At 43.2% G+C, this 20746-nt stretch overlaps 2 long non-coding RNA genes across 4 annotated transcripts in view; both read left to right on the top strand.

Moving 5' to 3' along the window:
* LOC142485431 (uncharacterized) overlaps window positions 1–19448 on the top strand; it is a 30543-nt gene extending 11095 nt beyond the window's left edge. The window contains exons 8-11 of one of the 3 annotated variants that reach the window (XR_012798474.1): window positions 580–682; window positions 1895–2005; window positions 4398–4519; window positions 18487–19448. This is a non-coding gene — a long non-coding RNA (uncharacterized LOC142485431). Of the gene's footprint in view, window positions 1–579; window positions 683–1894; window positions 2006–4397; window positions 5512–5537; window positions 5602–18486 lie in introns of those variants that run through there. The other 2 variants (XR_012798473.1, XR_012798472.1) reach the window with 2 other exon arrangements.
* Window positions 7011–18461, top strand: LOC142485432 (uncharacterized). The gene is made up of 4 exons (XR_012798475.1): window positions 7011–7186; window positions 10813–12016; window positions 13587–13697; window positions 17006–18461. It is a non-coding gene; the product is annotated as an uncharacterized LOC142485432 (long non-coding RNA).
* Window positions 19449–20746: the final 1298 nt, after the last annotated feature.

Below are 20746 nucleotides of genomic sequence, written 5' to 3' on the forward strand. Positions count from 1 at the left end.
ACCTTATTTGCATTAAATTCAGTCCACATGGGACCAAGACTTTCTGGCTTACTGAACAAAGTGGAATTGTTTCGTAGAGGGTGGAGAATTGTATTTTATCTGAAATTACCCCCTCTGCACAAAATACAAACAATTATACCCATACAAGTACCTTGTGGAAGTTGTTGCCCTCTATCTTCCTGTGGTCTCTCCCTGTTTCTCACCGTGCCTCCTCCCATTTCCTTGCACCTCTGCGTCTCCGCATATATCCCTATACTCAGAGCCGGCTCCGGTCAGTGACATGGGATGCCCAAATATGAGCATACCCATATATGGGCATCCATGCCACTGACCGGAGCCCGCTCTGTTGCGGATATGGAGAGAGACTGGGAGATTTACATCCCCTTATAATTCATATGGTGCATAGTACCGGCACGTATTGTTTTACCGGTACTGTGTACCTTCCTACTTTCACACTGGTACAGTATATGCTGCAGTGGGACTGAGAGGGATATATTGGTAACACATAGTCATTGTTGGGGGAATTCAATCCATTTTGAAAATAGTAATGAAATGTTTTTTACTTTTCTTTTTTTTCAGTAATGAAGAATGAAAATTTCTGTTAAAATTGAATTGGAGGTGAACTGGATTCATCATCAACTCTGCACCAGTGTGAATTGATGTTCTTTAATGTTCTGATAAGGTACATGCAACATCTCTTCCTCAACCCCTGCACCACTCTCTGCCTCTTGCCTCTCTCTCTCCACCTCCCTGCTAAGCGTATTGACCCATCTAATGTAATCCACATTCCATGTCTCACTTTACTCTTCACTTCTCACGTGCCCTCTGGAATGTCTGCTCTCTGACTAACAAGGTCTATTTGTACATGACCTCTTCTGCTCTCATCATCCACCACCTCTCATTCCCCTCACCCCTGTCCTACTCGATACCTCAGCTTAATTGAACTCTCTCCTCTGACATCTACCCTTATCTCTAACCTCTCCTCACTTTCTGCTTAAACTAACTATCTTGTTAACTTTTACAATGCTATCATCTCCTCCCTCCTCCATCATATATATGCCCCTTCTAGGCTCTGACACACTCATCCCTCTAAGGCCATGATTATCATGGGCATATGCTTGGTCATCCACAGTGTGTGCGAGCGATGCAGAGCCGCCTCGGACCTCAGTGCAGGGATTGCTGCATACCCCCAGCATCTGTCACCCACAAACAATACACACACTAATACTCCCCACAATACACACTATAATACCTCCTCAATACTAATCTCCCCAATAATATTATAGCTCCAAACACAATATACACAACACCCTTACACAAGATACACAATCTAGTACTCTCCTCTGCACCTCTACACACCATATAATACTCCCACACACACAATATACACACTACCCTCCTACCCCCATAAAATACAACCAATAATACACACACACTTTGTGGATGTTGGGACCAGCTCCCGGCATGCACCAGTGAAAGAGAGAGGCCCGCAGAAGCTCGGAAGAACTCCCTCCATCCGTGCCTTCCTCCGTTTCACATCTTCTCCCTGTCTCTCTCCCTCCCTTTCCTTGCATCTCCCTGCGTCTTTACGTATACCCAGTCAGTGACGGCTCGTGTCACGTGATGCCTTAATATGGGCTTATCCATATATGTTCATCCACGTCACTAATGTGATGCCCGCACTGTTGCGGAGCTGGTACTTACGACGGGCACTTATTGTTTTATCAGTACTGCGTACCTGACTCTACCGGCCTACTTTCAACACTAGTACAATATGTGCTTCACTACGAGTGAGTGGGGAATATTGGCATCACACAGTCACTGTTGAATATGCCATTCAATCCATTTTGAAAATAGTAATGCAATGTGGTTTTGTTTTGTTTGCTTTTTGCAGTAATGAAGAATGGAAAAGTTATATTAAAATTAAATTGGAGGGGGACTAGATTCAGCATTTCATCATGAACTCTGCACTTGTGAGAATTTAACTTATTGAATACCCTGACAGGTACACGCAACATTAAGACTATAATCTGCTGTGCAAGCTTTCGTGCTATACCTCCCCCTCAGGTTTTGATTTATACATTTGCTCCCTCAATTCATGTCCTCTAATATTTGAAAGCTCTCTCCTAGCATTTTCTCTTTACCACAGAACGTCATCCCAATGTAACCTCTCTCTTGTTCTTTCTGCTTGCTGTTTCCTCACTCCTCTGTTAAACTTTTCTAATTTCTCTAACTTCCACACTCCTGCTTTTATCCACATGTTCTCCTCTTTCCTTCCCCTACCTTTGCATGTGTCTACACACTGCACCATTTGTACAGACCTCTATTGCAGCTATTTCTGCACTGCTCAATGAAAAGCACTCTTTAATATCCTATTCTCTGTGCCCCCTCTCTCTGCGCCCCCTCTTTTGGCGCCTCCTCTCTCTGCGCCCCCTCTCTCTGCGCCTATCTGTCTCATTCTCTCTACGTCCCTCTCTCTCTACATAGAGCTATCTCTGTCTCTCTCTACACCTATCTCTGTGTGTCCTTCTATGTTTGCTGATGTGTGGGATATCTCTTATAATCTTGAACCTGCTCATATACACATCGGGCCTCCCTGCCTCTGCCTCCCTGCTAAGAGTGTTAACCTATCTAATGTAATCCACATTCCTTTCCTTACTTTTCTCTTCCCTTCTCCTATGCCATCTGGAATGTCCGTTCTCTGACTAACAAGGCTCTAGTTGTACATGACCTCTTCTGCTCTCATCATTCACAATCAGTCATTCCCCTCACCCCATCTTACCTGTCCCACTGATTTTCCACTGCTTAATTAAACTCTCCTCTGACATCTACTCTAACCTCTCTCTCTCTTTCCGCTTAAACTAACAATCTTATTAACTCTTACAATGCTATCCTCCTATCTATATGCCCCCTCTAGGCTCTGACACACTTGTCCCTCTAGCCCACACCCTTGGCTAAATTCCCAAACATGTTCATCACACTTCCACTCGCTGTTCTTAATGCCTATGAAGGAAATCACACAATTGATATTTGATTTTTCTACAGTAAAAATGTCTCCAGTCCTGTATAAAGCTGCTCTCTGGGGCCAAACCACACTACTTTTTTTTCCACATTCATCAACACACAAATTTAATTTACGCTGTCTTTTTTCCCCTGTATTTGACTCCCTCCACTAACCTTCTTCTCACACTTGCCATCCTTCCTTCACTTCTCCTCAAGCATTTGACTACTTCAGAGGCAAGGTGGATGCCACCCACAAGGAGATTCCTTCTGTCCCTTCCCCCTTCTCTCCTTCTACCTAATTCTCCTTCTGCGTTTGACTCCTTTTCTTCTCTTACAGAGCTGGAAGCTAATCATCTTCTCTTCTCCCTCTACCACATGCCCTCTAGATCGTATCCCCTCACACCTTACTGCATCTCTTAGTCCCCACTCTCACCCACATCTTCAATTCCTCCCTATTCTCTGGCTCTTTACCCTCTTACTTTAAGCCTGTAGTGGTCACCCTTTTCTCAGAAACAACCTACACCCTATGTGCCTTACTAACTACCGCCCTGTATCCCTCCTGCTGTTTGTCTCCTAATTGCTAGAATGTCAACATTCTTAAATCACATTCCCTCCTGGATCCTTTACAACCTGCCTTTCGTACAGCTCGTTCTACAGACTGTGCTTAAAGCAAATTCCCAAGGTCACTTTTCCCTACTAATCCTACTTGATCTATCTGCTGCGTTTGATGCTCTCAATCACTCTCCTCCTTCATATTCTAAACTCTCTCTTGGTATCCGTAACACAGTTCTATCCTGGTTTTCATCATAACTTTCCTGTCACACATTCTCCATCTCTGTTGCTAACATGTCTTCGTCTTCTATTGATCTGTCTGTGGGTATACATCAGGGCTCTGTTCTGAGATCTCTCTTTCTCTCTACATACTATCATTTGGTGACCTCATCAACTCTTTGTGACAATCCTATAAATAACAAATACAAATATCAGGTCATGGGAATAAGTGATTTGGACATAAAAGTAACATTTCGGAAGTGTGGACAACTAATACATCTTGTAGATTGCCTTTACAGTGTGATGTCATTGATTCAGTAGATTGTGTGCAGACCAGGACTGCAGTACAGTGTCACTCACATGGATGACTTGCGTGGTAGAAGCTCAAGAACAAGGATGTCAAACTCCAGTCCTCGAGGGCAGCAAACAGGCCAGGTTTTCAGGATATCCCTACTGAAAACCTGGCCTGTTTGGGACCCTCGAGGACTGGAGTTTGACATGCATGCTCTAGAAGGAGCACAGCTGTGGGTGGGAGGTGGATTTGCTTTGCATCAAATGGTTTGGAGCAAGGTTTATTGTATGTATTATCATAATAACAATGCAATGCTTAACTTTTATTTCAGGAGGGATGACTGCAGAACAGAAGTGAATATTGAAGCCATGTGTTCCTTTTCTTGCAAAAGAGAAAATTTGAAGGACAGTTGAAGAGAAGGAAAATTACTACACAGAGACAGATAAGCAATGTGTATATTTCTCATTTACCATTTAGTATTTGTCGTTTTATTGACTCCACACAATCCGGCTGCTACGGGTTTCACATTGAATATTTTCATCTCTACTCTACCCCTTCCTGTGATCTGAACCATGCAAGTTTTCGTTGATTCAATACATCATGAGTAGAGGGTGGCTACAGTATGAAGTAAAGACCCAAGGACCACATCTACTACCATTCATAACAAGAACATGTGCAGTAGCGCACAGCTGCAGTTCTATGTGATTGTTATGAAAGGTTGAGGTGGTTCAATTCTATGAATCTGGAGTGGGATGGATCCTGTTTGCATCATATGGTTTCATCTAGGCCAGTAGATTATATAACTCTCAGTACAGGTTACACATGGCATCAGTATTAGGGATTTAAAGAGGAGGAAAGCTTCAATGTGGAGAACAAAGCCAAGTAATGTTGAAGTTACTCCTTTTACCATTTACTTGGTCAGTCTGTACTGTCTACTCTCCACACAGCTGCTAAGGATCTTCCATTTTAAATACTTTCACCTCCTATTCTGCACTGCTTTGCTGCCCATTATTCAGAGATGCGTTCCAGTCATGTTTAGCACTCTGAATCTCTCTGCAGTCATTGGTTCAGCACATCATGGGTAGAGCATGGCTACAGATACAGCAAGCTATTATTATTTTACCGGCTGATCACCCATAATATTGCATTAAAACATAGAATATCACTTAATTTCCAAAAGATTCAGTGATGCTGATAATGCAGAATCTCACAACATTTCCCATCATAATGCCATAATGCACAAGTGGGAGAAATAATCCTTGCTATATCTGTACATTGTGTGACGTATTACCTCAATGACCAATGAGAGCAAGTACATCTTCTGTATAGAGCGGCTGTGTTATGATGCAGTTATTGATCATCATTGACATAATCACAAGAATCTTATGCAAAGGGAAATTGTCCGCAGCGAAGTGAGATTTCAGCCCCCAAACGTCTGTAATATTAATGCAATGTCTTACTTTTGTTGCAGTGAACACTGAAGAGATGGATCTACTACAACACTGTACAGGATGAGCATATGCTACAAGCAGCAAAATGATCTTGCAGTTGACAGTATGTTGTTCTGGTAATGTGCACAATTATTATTTATGGGCTACACACCACAGTGCTGGACATATTCTGTTAACTTCAACTCTACTCCTAACATGGAGATGTCTTCCTGGTGTTACTGATTCAGTACATCATATGCACAGTGTGGTTATGATATGATGGATTGATTTAATGAACCCACCAACCAATGATGACATCTGCATCATCTTCTGTAAAGTGCAGCTACAGCATGATATTATCAGCATTTGATGCGGTATAATCAGAGGTATCTATGTGCTTTTGTGCCTGTTTTAAGTCCTCCAGCTTAACGCCCCTACACCTCCCACTACACAGGCATACTTACTTATGCATACACTGACATCTGGCATACCTACACACACCCCAGGGCCACTTCCTTCCCCTGATGTCAGGGAGAGGATGGGCATGCAGAGTGCAGTAAGTCTCCACGTTACTCTGGCCAACAGTCTTGGCCTACCTCCAGCATCTGTCACCCACAACATCTGTTCCCTCCTTGTAAAGTGCTGAACTATCTCACCTGGGTCAGTGCTATAGCTGATCACAGTGCCCGATCAGGATGTCACTGTGACAGGCAGCAGTGCAGATTGACCGGTCAATCAATGCAGTGCCGCAACATATGCACTAAATGAGATTTCCGTGCCCCCAGTCAGGTTACTCCCTGGGCAGTGACCCTGCTCACACCCTCCCCTAGTTCCACCTCTGATCACAATTATCTCTCTTGGAGAGTGTAGCAAATTGGAGTTGGGGGAATCTCACCTCTGCCATGCATGGTCACAATCTGGGCACAGGACCCAAATAGTGGGCAATGTGGCACTTCTTACAGTAGAGAATAAGTAACTTTATTCTTTACTTGTGTATTAAGGACCTTATTTGCATTAAATTCAGTCCACATGGGACCAAGACTTTCTGGCTTACTGAACAAAGTGGAATTGTTTCGTAGAGGGTGGAGAATTGTATTTTATCTGAAATTACCCCCTCTGCACAAAATACAAACAATTATACCCATACAAGTACCTTGTGGAAGTTGTTGCCCTCTATCTTCCTGTGGTCTCTCCCTGTTTCTCACCGTGCCTCCTCCCATTTCCTTGCACCTCTGCGTCTCCGCATATATCCCTATACTCAGAGCCGGCTCCGGTCAGTGACATGGGATGCCCAAATATGAGCATACCCATATATGGGCATCCATGCCACTGACCGGAGCCCGCTCTGTTGCGGATATGGAGAGAGACTGGGAGATTTACATCCCCTTATAATTCATATGGTGCATAGTACCGGCACGTATTGTTTTACCGGTACTGTGTACCTTCTTACTTTCACACTGGTACAGTATGTGCTGCAGTGGGACTGAGAGGGATATATTGGTAACACATAGTCATTGGTGGGGGAATTCAATCCATTTTGAAAATAGTAATGCATTGTTTTTTACTTTTTTTTTGCAGTAATGAAGAATGAAAAAGTTCTGTTAAAATTGAATTGGACGTGAACTGGATTCAGCATTTCATCATCAACTCTGCACCAGTGTGAATTGACGTTCTTTAATGTTCTGACAAGGTACATGCAACATCTCTTCCTCTACCCCTACACCACCCTCTGCCTCTTGACTCTCTCTCCACCTCCCTGCTAAGCGTATTAACCCATCTAATGTAATCCACATTCCTTGTCTCACTTTACTCTTCCCTTCTCACGTGCCCTCTGGAATGTCTGCTCTACGACTAACATGGTCTATTTGTACATGACCTCTTCTGCTCTCATCAGCCACCACTTCTCATTCCCCTCACCCCTGTCCTACTCGATACCTCAGCTTAATTGAACTCTCTCCTCTGACATCTACCCTTATCTCTAACCTCTCCTCACTTTCTGCTTAAACTAACTATCTTGTTAACTCTTACAATGCTATCATCTCCTCCTCCCTCCTCCTCCATCATCTATATGCCCCTTCTAGGCTCTGACACACTCATCCCTCTAAGGCCGTGATTATCATGGGCACACGCTTGGTCATCCACAGTGCGTGCGAGCGATGCAGGGCCTCCCCGTCGCCTCGGACCTCAGTGCGGGGATTGCTGGAGCGACAGGCATGCGCTAACTTTGCCTTCTGTTGTGTGCTTACTATAGACGCAGCCTAAACCATGCATTGGTTTAATTCACAAGCACGCTCTCATCACACTTCATCACATCACACTGCTGCTCTTAACACCTATGGAGGAAATCTCACAGTCTGATTTTCTACACTAAACCTTTGTCCTGTTCTGTAAAACTCTGCTCCTTTTTTTAAGGTCAAACACTACTTTTTCCTCACTCATCAACACTCCAATTTCATTCACACTGTCTTCTATGTATTTGAGTCCCACCACTGACTTTCTCCTCCCACTTAACATCCATCCTTTATTTCTCCTCAAGCCTTTGCTCACTTGAGGCAAGGTGGATGCCATCCACAAGTAGATTCGTTCTCTCCCTTCCCCCTCTCTCTTTTTCTATCTAGATCTCATTGCACTCTTGACTCCTTTTCTCCTGTCACAAAGCTGGAACCTGATCTTCTCTTCTCCCTCTACCACATGCCCTCTCAATCCTATATTCTCACTCTCACCCACATCTTCAATTCCTCCATATCCTTTGGCTCTTTCAACTCTTCCTTTTAAGCATGCAGTGGTCACCCCTATTCTCAAAAATAACCTTGACCTTGTGTGAATTTCTAACTATCGCCCTGTATCCGTCCTACCATTTGCCTCCTAATTGCTAGAACGTCTTGTGATCTCCCGTTTGATCAACATTCTTAAATCACATGCTCCTCTGGGCCCTTCACAATCTGCCTTTCCCAATGTAACCAATTATGTACATAAAGAAAATTCCCAAGGTCCATTTTACTTACTAATCCTGCTTGATCTCTCTTCTGCTTTTGATACTGTCAATCACTCTTCTCATTCATATTCTAAACTCTTTCTTCGTATCCGCAGCAAACTTATATCCTGGTTTTCATCATACTTCTCCATCACACATTCTCCATCTCTGTTGCTAACGTGTCTTTGTCTCCTGTTGTTTTGTCTGTTGGTATACCTCAGGACTCTGTTCTGGGACCTCTCTCACTACATACTATCACTAGTTGACCTTATCAACTATTTTGGCCCTTGATATCATCTCTATGCAGATGATACACACACCTATCCACCCTACCGTCACTCCTGCCATTTAGTTCCTAGTTTCGGGTCGCCTCCTGGCTATATCCTCCATGGATGACACTCTTCTGCCTTAAACCTAATGTCTAAAACTGAGCTCCTCATATTTCCCCCTAAATCTGGCCTAATATCACCTTTCTCCATCGCAGTAAACAGTACTACCATCATCCTGTCATGAAAGCACATTGCCTAGGAGTAACATTTGACTCTTCCCTTTCCATCTTCATTCACGACACTGGCTAAAGTTTGTCGATTCTTTCTCTGTAATATTTCCAAGATTTGCCCTTTTCTCTGTCAATCTACTGCTAAAACGCCAATGCATGCCCTTATCGTATGGGTTAACATACTGCTAACAGGGCTCCCTGCTTCACAACTTTCTCATTTGCAATCTATCCAAAACTCTGCTGCTTGAATAATTTCCCTTTCTCCCACAACAGTATCTGCTCATCTCCTCCTCCTCCTTAAATCCCTCTCCTTGCTTCCCATCAAGTTTCAGATCACCTACAAAGTTCTCCTCCTTACCTTTTTGTTAAGGTTCTCTATTAGTGGTGTACCGAGTACCCGGCGTTACCCGACACATTTCCAGCTACCCGGACATTACTCGAAACCGGCCACTGAGAAGTGGACTTGGCCGGGTAATACCCGGCGTCGGGTAATGTCAGGGCAGCTGGAAATAATCTTTTATACTTACCTTTCCTAAGACATCTAGGATCAGCAGCAGCAGTCCTCTGATGTTGGCAGCATCAGAGGTGTCTTCACCTGGCGGGGGGAGCTGCAGGAATCACTTCCACAGCACCGAAGCAGGTAAGCTGTGTCTGTGAGCCTGCAGCTCCCCCGCCGGCTGAAGACACCACAGATGCTGCCACCGTCACAGGACTGCTGCTGATCCTAGATGTCACCGCCACCCGGAAGGTAAGTGCCAAACCGTGTACCCGACCGGGTAGAACCTTTCATTTTGGCCGGGTACCCGTTACCCATTTTTTTATAGTTGAGGACCCAGTCCAACACTATTCTCTATTCATCTGCTCCTTCCTACATATCATCTTTGGTCTCGTTATGCCCTTCCTCGTCTCCTAAGCTCTACTAATAACTGTCTCCATTATACTTCTTACACCTCTACTGCGCACTCGCTCTCTTGCCTGAAACCCTTTCCCATCAATTTACCTGTGAAACTCACACACACTCAGTATATGCCAACATACCCTCTTCCACCCACATTTAAGATCAACCTTAAAATTCACAACTTAAATGAAGCATTTCAATAGCTTTTACTCGTTGCTACTGTCACTCATTCAGTCACTAACTATTGTTCCCAAGAAGTGCTTTATACTACAAGTACCCACCATTAAGGACAAGCATTGTCATCTACTGCACTTGTTCCCCCACCTCTTGTCTCTCTGTAAGTCTCCTTACATTTCTCTTAGATTGTAAACTACCCAGGACAGGGATTTACTTTCCTATTGTCTGTTTTTGTTTGTTGAACTTATTGTATAATAATTTCCTGTACTTTTTGGTCTCTCTTGTAAAGCGCTGAGTACACAATGGGTGGTATATAAATAGAGATATATGCAGAGTCTAGAGACAAGGCACACGTGTATAGGTAGCTACAGTTTATCCGGGACCGTATGCATCCTTGAAGTGCCTGTCCCAGTTATTTTCTATTGATTGCAATGTAGGAGTGTCTGTCCTGTCTTATTTTTTTTATTATTATTATCATTATTATTATTATATATACAAAGATATATACAAAGATTGTTTCCTGTCGTTAGCATGACATTGTGTGACACAGTGTGATGTCATTGATTCAGTAGATTGTGTGCAGACCGGGACTGCAGTACAGTTTCACTGACATGAATAACTTGTGTGGTAGAAGCTCTAGAAGGAGCACAGCTGTGGGAGGGAGGTGGATTTGCTTTGTATCACATGGTTTGGAGCAAGGTTCATTGTATGTATCGTCAATAATAATTATAATAATAATAATGCAATGCTTAACTTTTTTATTTCAAGAGGAAAGACTGCAGAACAGAAGTGAATATTGAAGCCATGTGTTCATTTTCTTGCAAAATAGAAAATTGAAGGACAGTTGAAGAGGAGGAAAATGACTACACAGAGACAGATAAGCAATGTGTATATTTCTCATTTAGTATTTGTCGTTTTATTGACTCAAAAAAATCCGGCTGCTAAGGGTTTCGCATTGGACATATTCACCTCTACTCCACCCCTTCCTGTGATCTGTACCATGCAGATTTTTGTTGATTCAATACATCATGAATAGAGTGTGGCTACAGTATGAAGTACTGACCCAAGGACCACATCTACTACCATTCATAACAAGAACATGTGCAGTAGCGCACTGCTGCAGTTCTATGTTATTGCTATGAAAGGTTGAGGTGGTGCAATCATATGAATCTTGAGTGGGAGGGATCCTGTTTGCATCATTTAATTTGATCTAGGCCAGTAGAGTATATAACTCTCAGTACAGGTTACATATGGCATCAGTATTAGTGATTTAAAGAACAGAAAAACAGGAGTGGAGAACAAAACCAAGTAATGTTGAAGTTACTACTTTTTACTATTTACTTGGTCAGTCTGTACTGTCTACTCCCCACACAGCTGCTAAGGGTTTCCATTTGAGATACATTCACCTTCTACTCTGCACTACTGTGCTACCCTCTATTCAGAGATGAGTTCAAGTCATGTTTACCACTCTAAATCGCTCTGCAGTCATTGATTCAGCACATCATGGGTAGAGCATGGCTATAGATACAGCAAGCTTTATTTTACCCTAATATTGCATTAAAAAATAGAATATCACTCAGTTTCCTACAGATTTACTGATGCTGATAATGCAGAATCTCACCCTCCCATCATAATACACCAGAGGAAGAAATAATCCTTGCTATATATGTACATTGTGTGACATATTGCCTCCATGACCATTGATGGCAAATACATATTCTGTATAGAGCAGCTGTGTTATGATGTAGTTGTTATTGATCATCATTGAGATATAATCACAAGAATCTTATGCAAAGGGAAACTGTCATTAGCATAGTGGGATTTCAGCCCCCAAACTTCTGTAATATTAATGCAATGTCTTACTTTTATTGCAGTGAACACCGAAGAGACGGATCTACTACAACACTGCACAGGACAAGAGTATACACTACAAGCAGCAAAATGATCATGCAGTTGACAATATGTTGTTCTGGTAATGTGCACAATTATTATGTATGGGCTCCACACCACAGTGCTGGACATATTTTGTTAACTTCAACACTACCCCTACCATGGAGATGTCTTCCTGTGATTGGTGTTACTGATTCAGTACATCATATGCACAGTGTGGCTATTATATGATGGATTGATTTAATGAACCCACCAAACACTGATGACATCTGTATCATCTTCTGTAAAGTGCATCTACAGCAGGATATTATCAGCATTTGGGGTGATATAATCAGAGGCATCTATGTGCTTTTGTGCTGGGTAAAGTCCTCCAGCTGAACCGCCCCCCGCCCCCCACCCCCCTACACCTCCTGCCACACAGGCAAACTTACTTACACACACAGCACACTTACTTATGCACACTGACACTTGGCATACCTACACACACACACCCCACAGCCACTGGCATGCATGCAGAGTCCTGGGCATGCAGGATGGGCATGCAGAGTACAGAATATCTCCACCTTGCTCTGGCCCGTACTCTTGGCCTACCCCCAGCATCTGTCACCCACAACCTCTGTTCCCTCCCTGTAAATTGCTGCACTAACACACCTTGGTCAGCGCTGCAACCGATCACAGCACCGGATCATGTCACTGTGATAGGAAGCAGTGCTAATTGACCGGTCAATCAATGCCACGTGGCAACATACGCACCAAAAGAGATTTCCATGCCCCCTGACAGGCTACTCCCTGGGCAGTGACCCTGCTCATCTTCCACCTCTGATCACAATATTCTCTCTTGGAGAGTGTAGCAAATTGGAGTTGGGGGAATTTCACCTCTGCAGTGCATGTAGAGTCCTGTATGCAGAGTACAGAAAGTCTCCACCTTAGTCTGGCCCGTACTCTTGGCCTACCCACAGCATCTGTCACCCACAAATAATACATACACTAATACTCCCCACAATACACACTTTAATACCTCCTCAATAATAATCTCCCCAATAATATTATAGTCTTAAACACAATATACACAATACCCCCTAACACAAGATACCCAATCTAACACTCTCCTCTGCACCTCAACATAATATACACACTATAATACCCTACACACAATATAATACTCCCACACACACACACACAATATACACACTATCCTCCTACCACCATAAAACACAACCAATAATACACACACACTTTGTGGATGTTGGGACCAGCTCCTTGCATGCACCAGTGAAAGAGAGAGGCCTGCCATCCGTGCCTCCCTCCGTTTCCCATCTTCTCCCTGTCTCTCTCCCTCCCTTTCTTTGCATCTCCCTGCATCTTTGCGTATACCCAGTCAGTGACGGCTCCGGTCACGTGATGCCTTAATATGGGCTTATCCATATATCTGTTGCAGAGATGGAGAGAGACCTGGAGATTTTACATTTCCTTATAATTCATATTGGTACTTAGTACGGGCACTTATTGTTTTATCAGTACTGGGTACCTGACCGTACTGGCCTACAAGTGAGAAGGCAATATTGGCATCACACAGTTACTGTTGAATATGTCATTCAATCCATTTTGAAAATAGTAATGCAATGTGGTTTTGTTTTGTTTGCTTTTTGCAGTAATGAAGAATGAAAAAGTTATATTAAAATTAAATTGGAGGGGAACTGGATTCAGCATTTCTTCATGAACTCTGCACTTGTGAGCATTGACCTTCTTGAGTGCCCTGACAGGTACACGCAACTTTAAGACTATAATCTTCATCAACTGCTGTGCAAGCTTTCGTGCTATACCTCCCCCTCCGGTTTTGATTTATACATTTGCTCTCTCAATTCATGTCCTCTAATATCTGGAGGCTCTCTCCTAGCATTTCTCTCTACCACAGCACGTCATCCCAATGTAACCTCTCTCTTGTTCTTTCTGTTTACTGTTTCCTCACTCCTCTGTAAAACTTTTCTAATTTCTCTAACTTCCACACTCCTGCTTTTATCCACATGTTCTATACACTTTCCTTCCCCTACCTTTGCATGTGTCTACACAAAGCACCATTTGTACAGACCTCTATTGCAGCTATTTCTGCACTGCTCAATGAAATGCACTCCTGCACATCCTATTCTCTTCCACCTTCCCTCATTCTCTACGCCCCCCTCTCAAAGCCCCCTCTCTCTGTCTCCTCTCTCTACGCCTATCTGTCTCATTCTCTTGACGCCCTTCTCTCTCTACATATCCCTATCTCTGTCTCTCTCTACACCTATCTCTGTGTCTCCTTCTATGCTCGCTGATGTTGGGGGATATCTCTTATAATCTTGGACCGGCTCATATACACATCAGGCCTCCCTACTAAGAGTGTTAACCTATCTAATGTAATCCACATTCCTTTCCTTACTTTTCTCTTCCCTTCTCCTGTGCCCTCTGGAATGTCCACTCTTACTAACAAGGCTCTAGTTGTACATAACCTCTTCTGCTCTCATCAGTCACAATCAGTCATTCCCCTCACCGCATCTTACCTGTCCCACTGATTTGCCTCTGCTTAATTAAACTCTCCTCTGACATCTACTCTAACCTCTCTTCTCTCTTCTCTCTCTTTCTTTCTGCTTAAACTAACAATCTTATTAACTCTTACAATGCTATCCTCCTATCTATATGCCCCCTATAGGCTCTGACACACTCATCCCTCTAACCCACACCTTTGGCTAAATTCCCAAACACACTCATCACACTTCCACTCGCTGTTCTTAATACCTACGGAGGAAATCTCACACTTTGTTTGATTTTTCTACAGTAAAAATGTCTCCTGTCCTGTATAAAGCTGCTCTCTAGGGCTAAATACACTACTTTTTTCCACACTCATCAACACTCAAATTTAATTTACGCTGTTTTTTTTCTCTGTATTTGACTCCCTCCACTGACCTTCTCCTCCCACTTGCCATTCTTCCTTCACTTCTCCTCAAGCATTTGACTACTTCAGAGGCAAGGTGGATGCCACCCAAAAGGAGATTCCTTCTGTCCCTTCCCCCTTCTCTCCTTCTACCCAAATCTCCTTCTGCACTTGACTCCTTTTCTTCTCTTACAGAGCTGGAAGCTAATCATCTTCTATTCTCCCTCTACCACATGCCCTCTAGATCGTATCCCCTCACACCTTACTGCATCTCTTAGTCCCCACTCTCACCCACATCTTCAATTTCTCCCTATTCTCTGGATTTTTGCCCTCTTACTTTAAGCCTGTAGCGGTCACCCTTTTGTCAGAAACAAACTACACCCTATGTGCCTTACTAACTACCGCTCTGTATCCCTCATGCTGTTTGCCTTCTAATTGCTAGTGTCAACATTCTTAAATCACATGCCCTCCTGGATCCTTTACAACCTGCCTTTCGTACAGCACGTTCTACAGACTGCTTAAAGCTAATTCCCAAGGTTTTTCCCTACTAATCCTACTTGATCTATCGGCTGCGTTTGATGCTCTCAATCACTCTCCTCCTTCATATTCTAAACTCTCTCTTGGTATCAGTAACAAAGTTCTATCCTGGTTTTCATCATAACTTTCCTGTCACACATTCTCCATCTCTGTTGCTAACATGTCTTCGTCTTCTATTGATCTGTCTGTGGGTATACATCAGGGCTCTGTTCTGAGATCTCTCTTTCTCTCTACATACTATCATTTGGTGACTTCATCAATGCTTTTGGCCTTAGATATAATCTCTATGCGGATGATACACACACAAATCTATCCACCCCTGTTCTCACTCCTGCAATCCAGTCCCTACTCTTGGGTTGTCTCCTGGCTATATGCTCATGGATGGCACTCCACTGCCTTAAACTTAATGTCTAACACTGGGCTCATATTATCCCCTTTCTCCATCACAGTAAACAGTACTACCATCTATCTTGTCATCAAACATGTTGCATAGGAGTAACATTTGGCTCTTCAATTCCATCTCCATTCACATGCACGGCTATGGGTAAAATGTGTTGCCTCTTTCTCTGTAATATTGCCAAGATCTTCCCTTTCCCCTCTCAACCTACTGCTAAAACTCCAATGTATACTGTTATCCTATAGGTTATTTTAACATACTACTAACAGGCCTCCATGCTTCACAACTTTCTCCTATGCAAAACTCTGCTGCTTGAATTATCTCACTTTCTCCCACAACAGTCTCTGCTCATCTCCTTAAATCCCTGTCCTGGCATCCCATCAAGTTTTTGTATCACCTACAAAGTTCTCCTCCTTACCTTTTTGTTAAGGCTCTCCATTAATCTGCTCCTTCTTGCATATCATCTTTGATCTCTCGTTATGCCCTTGCTTGTCTCTTGCACTATAACCATAACTGTCTCCTGTAAACTTCTTTCACCTCTACTGTTCTCTCACTTGCCTGAAACCATTTTCCATCACTGCACCGTACATGTGAAACTTCCTCACACTCAGTATATGCCAACATAACCTCTTCCACCCACATGTAAGACCAATCTTAAAATTCACGACTTAAATCAAACATTTAAAAAACTTTGACTCGTGGCTACTGTCCCACACCCACAGTCACTGCTAACAACTATTGTTCCCAAGATGTGCTTTCTACTAATTGTACCCACCATTAAGGACAAGCATTGTCATCTACTGCACTTCTTCCCCCAACTGCTGCCTCTCTTTAAGTCTTCTAACATTTCTATTAGATTGTAAAGTTCCCAGGGCAAGGATTTACTTTCCTATAATCTGTTTTTATTTGTCGCACTTATTTTTTAATTATTTTTCCCCTCTCCCCTAATGATATACATATAGGTTTTCCTGTCATTTGCATGACAGAGTTATTATGGTTAACTATTGCATCATGTAGACTGCCTTTTCAGTGTGATGTAATTGATTCAGTACTTTGTGTGCAGACTGTGACTGCAGTACAGTGTCACGAACATTAATGACTTGTGTGGTAGAAGCTCTAGAAGGAACACAGCTATGGGAGGGAGGTGGATTTACTTTGGATCACATGGTTTGGCGCAAGGTTCATTGTATGTATGATCATAACCATGCAATGCTTAACTTTTATTTCAGGAGGGAAGAACAGTGAATATTGAAGCCATGTGTTTCTTTTCTGTCAGAAGAGAAATTTTGAAAGACAGTTGAAGAGGAGGAAAATGACTACACAGAGACAGATAAGCAATGTGTATATTTCTCATTTAGTATTTGTCGTTTTGTTGACTCCACACAATCCAGCTGCTAAGGGTTTCGCATTGGACATATTCCCCTCTACTCTACCCTTCCTGTGATCTGTACCATGCAGGTTTTTGTTGATTCAATACATCATGAGTAGAGTGTGGCTGCTGTATGAAGTATTGACCCAAGGACCACATCTACTACCATTCATAACAAGAACATGTGCAGTAGCGCACTGCTGTAGTTCTATGTGTTTTATTAAAGGTTGAAGTGGTGCAATCATATGAATCTGGAGTGGGATGAATCCTGTTTGCATCATATGGTTTCATCTAGGCCAGTAGAGTATATCTCTCAGTACAGGTTACACATGGCATCAGTAGTAGTGATTTAAAGAACAGAAAAAACAAGAGAAACTTCAATGTTGATAACAAAGCCAAGTAATGTTGAAGATACTCCTTTAACTATTTATTTGATCAGTCTGTACTGTCTACTCCCCACACAGCTACTAAGTCTTCCATTTGAGATACATTCACCTCCTACTCTGCACTGCTGTTCTGTCCTCTATTCAGAGATGAGTTCCAGTCATGTTTACCACTCTGAATCACTCTGCAGTCATTGATTCAGCACATCATGGGTAGAGCATGGCTACAGATACAGTAAGCTTTATTTTACCGGCTGATCATCCATAATATTGCATTAAAACATAGAATATTACTCAGTTTCCAAAAGATTCAGTGATGCTAATAATGCAGAATCTTACAACACATCCCATCATAATGCACCAGAGGAAGAAATAATCCTTGCTACACTACCGACACGTTTTATTGAAGCACGGCTAGCACCGCAAGCCGGGGGATGCCCCGGCGTGCTAGCCGCACTCCCTCAGCGTGCCGCGCATCACCGATGCACGGTCACGCGTCATCGGGTGCCTGCGCCCCCTGCACGCGCGTCCAGGGCTCCCCGAGGGAGCACTGGTGTCCCGCGATGTGGGGGACAGCGGCAGGGGGTTCCGGGGGACCCGACGGACCCGGCAGCGGAAGGGAGAAAGCCCCGATCGGAGGGCGCTCCTCCGCTGCTTCGGCGTGCGCCCGGCACCCTCCGGCGCGCGCCAGGTTACTGCTGCGGCCAAGAACGGGCAAATGCTCGAATAAACTCGGCCGCAGCAGTATATCTGTACATTGTGTGACGTTTGGCCTCCATGACCATTGATAGCAAATACATATTTTGTATTGAGCGGCTGTGTTATGATGTAGTTGTTATTGATCATCATTGAGATATAATCACAAGAATCTTATGCAAAGGGAAAATGTCTGCAGCATAGTGGGATTTCAGCTCCCAAACTTCTGTAATATTAATGCAATGTCTTACTTTTATTGCAGTGAACACTGAAGAGACGGATCTACGACAACACTGCACAGGACAAGAGCAAACACTACAAGCAGCAAAATGATCTTGCAGTTGCAAGTATGTTCTGTAATGTGCACAATTATTATTTATGGGCTACACACCACAGTGCTGGACATATTCTGTTAACTTCTACCCCTACCATGGAGATGTCTTCCTGTGATTGATTCAGTACATCATATGCACAGTGTGGCTATGATATGATGGATGGATTTAATGAACCCACCACCCACTGACATCTGCATCATCTTCTGTAAAGTGCAGCAGGATATTATCAGCATTTGGGGTGGTATAATCTGGGGCATCTATGTGCTTTTGTGCCTGGATAAGTTCCTCCAGCTGAACCACCCCCCTATACCTGCCACACAGGCATACTTACAGAGCACACTTACTTATGCACACTGACACTTGGAATACACACACACACACACACACAGACACTGTCATGCATGCAGTGTCCTGTATGCAGAGTACAGAAAGTCTCCACCTTACTCTGGCCCGTACTCATGGCCTATCCCCAGCATCTGTCATCCACAACCTCTGTTCCCTCCCTGTAAAGTGCTGCACTAACACACCTGGGTCAGCGCTGCAGCTGATCACAGTGCCGGATCATGATGTCAATGGGATAGGCAGCAGAGCTGATTGACAAGTCAATCAATGCAGCTCCGCAATATATGCACCAAAAGAGATTTCTGTACCCCCTGTCAGGCTACTCCCTGGGCAGCGACCCTTCTCACCCCTCTCATTCCACCTCTGATCACAATAATCTCTCTTGGAGTGTGTAGCAAATTGGAGTTGGGGGAATCTCACCTCTGTAGTGCATGGTCACAATCTGGGCACTGTACCCAAATATTGGGCAATGTGGCACGTCTTACAGTAGAGAATAGAATAAGTAACTATATTCTTTACTTGTGTATTAAGGAACTTATTTGCAATAAAAATTCAGTCCACCTGGGACCAAGACTTTCTGGTTTTCTGAACAAAGTGGAATTGTTTTCCTATAATTTTATATTCTCTGAAATGTAACATCACAATAAAGTACTCCTATTTTTTTCCTTTGTGCTTTTTTATGGACTATTCCTTTATGTATTTCACTTAATGGGACTAATTACCTTACGATTAGATTTCACTTGTATTTTCTTGGGTTACTCTTTGGAATTTCTCTCTGTGTTCATTTATACTATCTTATTTAGAGCAGTCTTTGCCATTGGACCCCATTTCTTGCCAGAGAGATCTGTAACACAGAGTATTGAAGAGAGTACAGAACAGTGGTGAAGTAGATTTTTATGCTTCTAGGCAGCCTCCCTTCTCACCATGTATTCTGCCCCCGACGGTCTCTTGCACTGCTCCCTCCTACACCCACTCTCCTCACTCTTCCCTCCCCTCCCCGCTATCACTCAATGACCCCCTCTCATTCAATCCTGCTCCCTTACTCCCCCCTCACTCATTCTTCCTTCTGCACACACAATCCTCCCGAATATCACTCCCAAACAACACACACACACTAATTCTCCCCACAATACACACTATAATACCTCCTTGTGACGATAGCTTCCACAGGCTTATTAATATTACACAAAAATAATTGGGTTTGAACTGAACGAGGCTTAAGATATAATAAATTGTATTTATTCCTTAGAATATAGGTGAACACAACAGATAATACAGTAACGAACAAGAAGTACACTTACTTAAGGGTTGGGGAATGAGAAGTATGATGTAGCATTTCTTTCAGCAGTGAGGAAATCATTCAGGTGATATCAGGTAACCATATCAGCAAACGAAGACAAAGGATATATGGGTGGACAGCAGTTTATAAACCATTCTCCTTCTATTCTTAACCTTAAGCACAGGGGATTGGTTTACAATTACCTCCAGCCACTCACTAACGTGGGAAAGCATTCTGACCCATGCCCCCCTGCTAGTTGGCACATGCGCAGTAGAACTCTGGGGGTCTCATTTCTGAAGCCCCACATTTACGTCAGGAATGCCAGACAGTCTACCATTTGGAGTTCTGGCAGGAAAACCTTTGTTGAAAGGTGTTAACTGGAACACTTAAGACCTGCCCTGGTTTGGGCTTCGGATAAACAGTGAGGGTGATAAAACTCTTTGAACAGCACTTAAATCCTAGACATAGCGGCGTCCCCAGGGCCATCTGCTACCTTATGGCCCAAAAGAATCTCTTCTGGGTCTTTGTCCATACCTTAAGATACACTATTAAGCATAAAACATAAA

The sequence above is a fragment of the Ascaphus truei genome, unplaced genomic scaffold (genome assembly GCF_040206685.1).
Source record: "Ascaphus truei isolate aAscTru1 unplaced genomic scaffold, aAscTru1.hap1 HAP1_SCAFFOLD_603, whole genome shotgun sequence".
In the NCBI taxonomy this organism is placed as follows: Eukaryota; Metazoa; Chordata; class Amphibia; order Anura; family Ascaphidae; genus Ascaphus; species Ascaphus truei.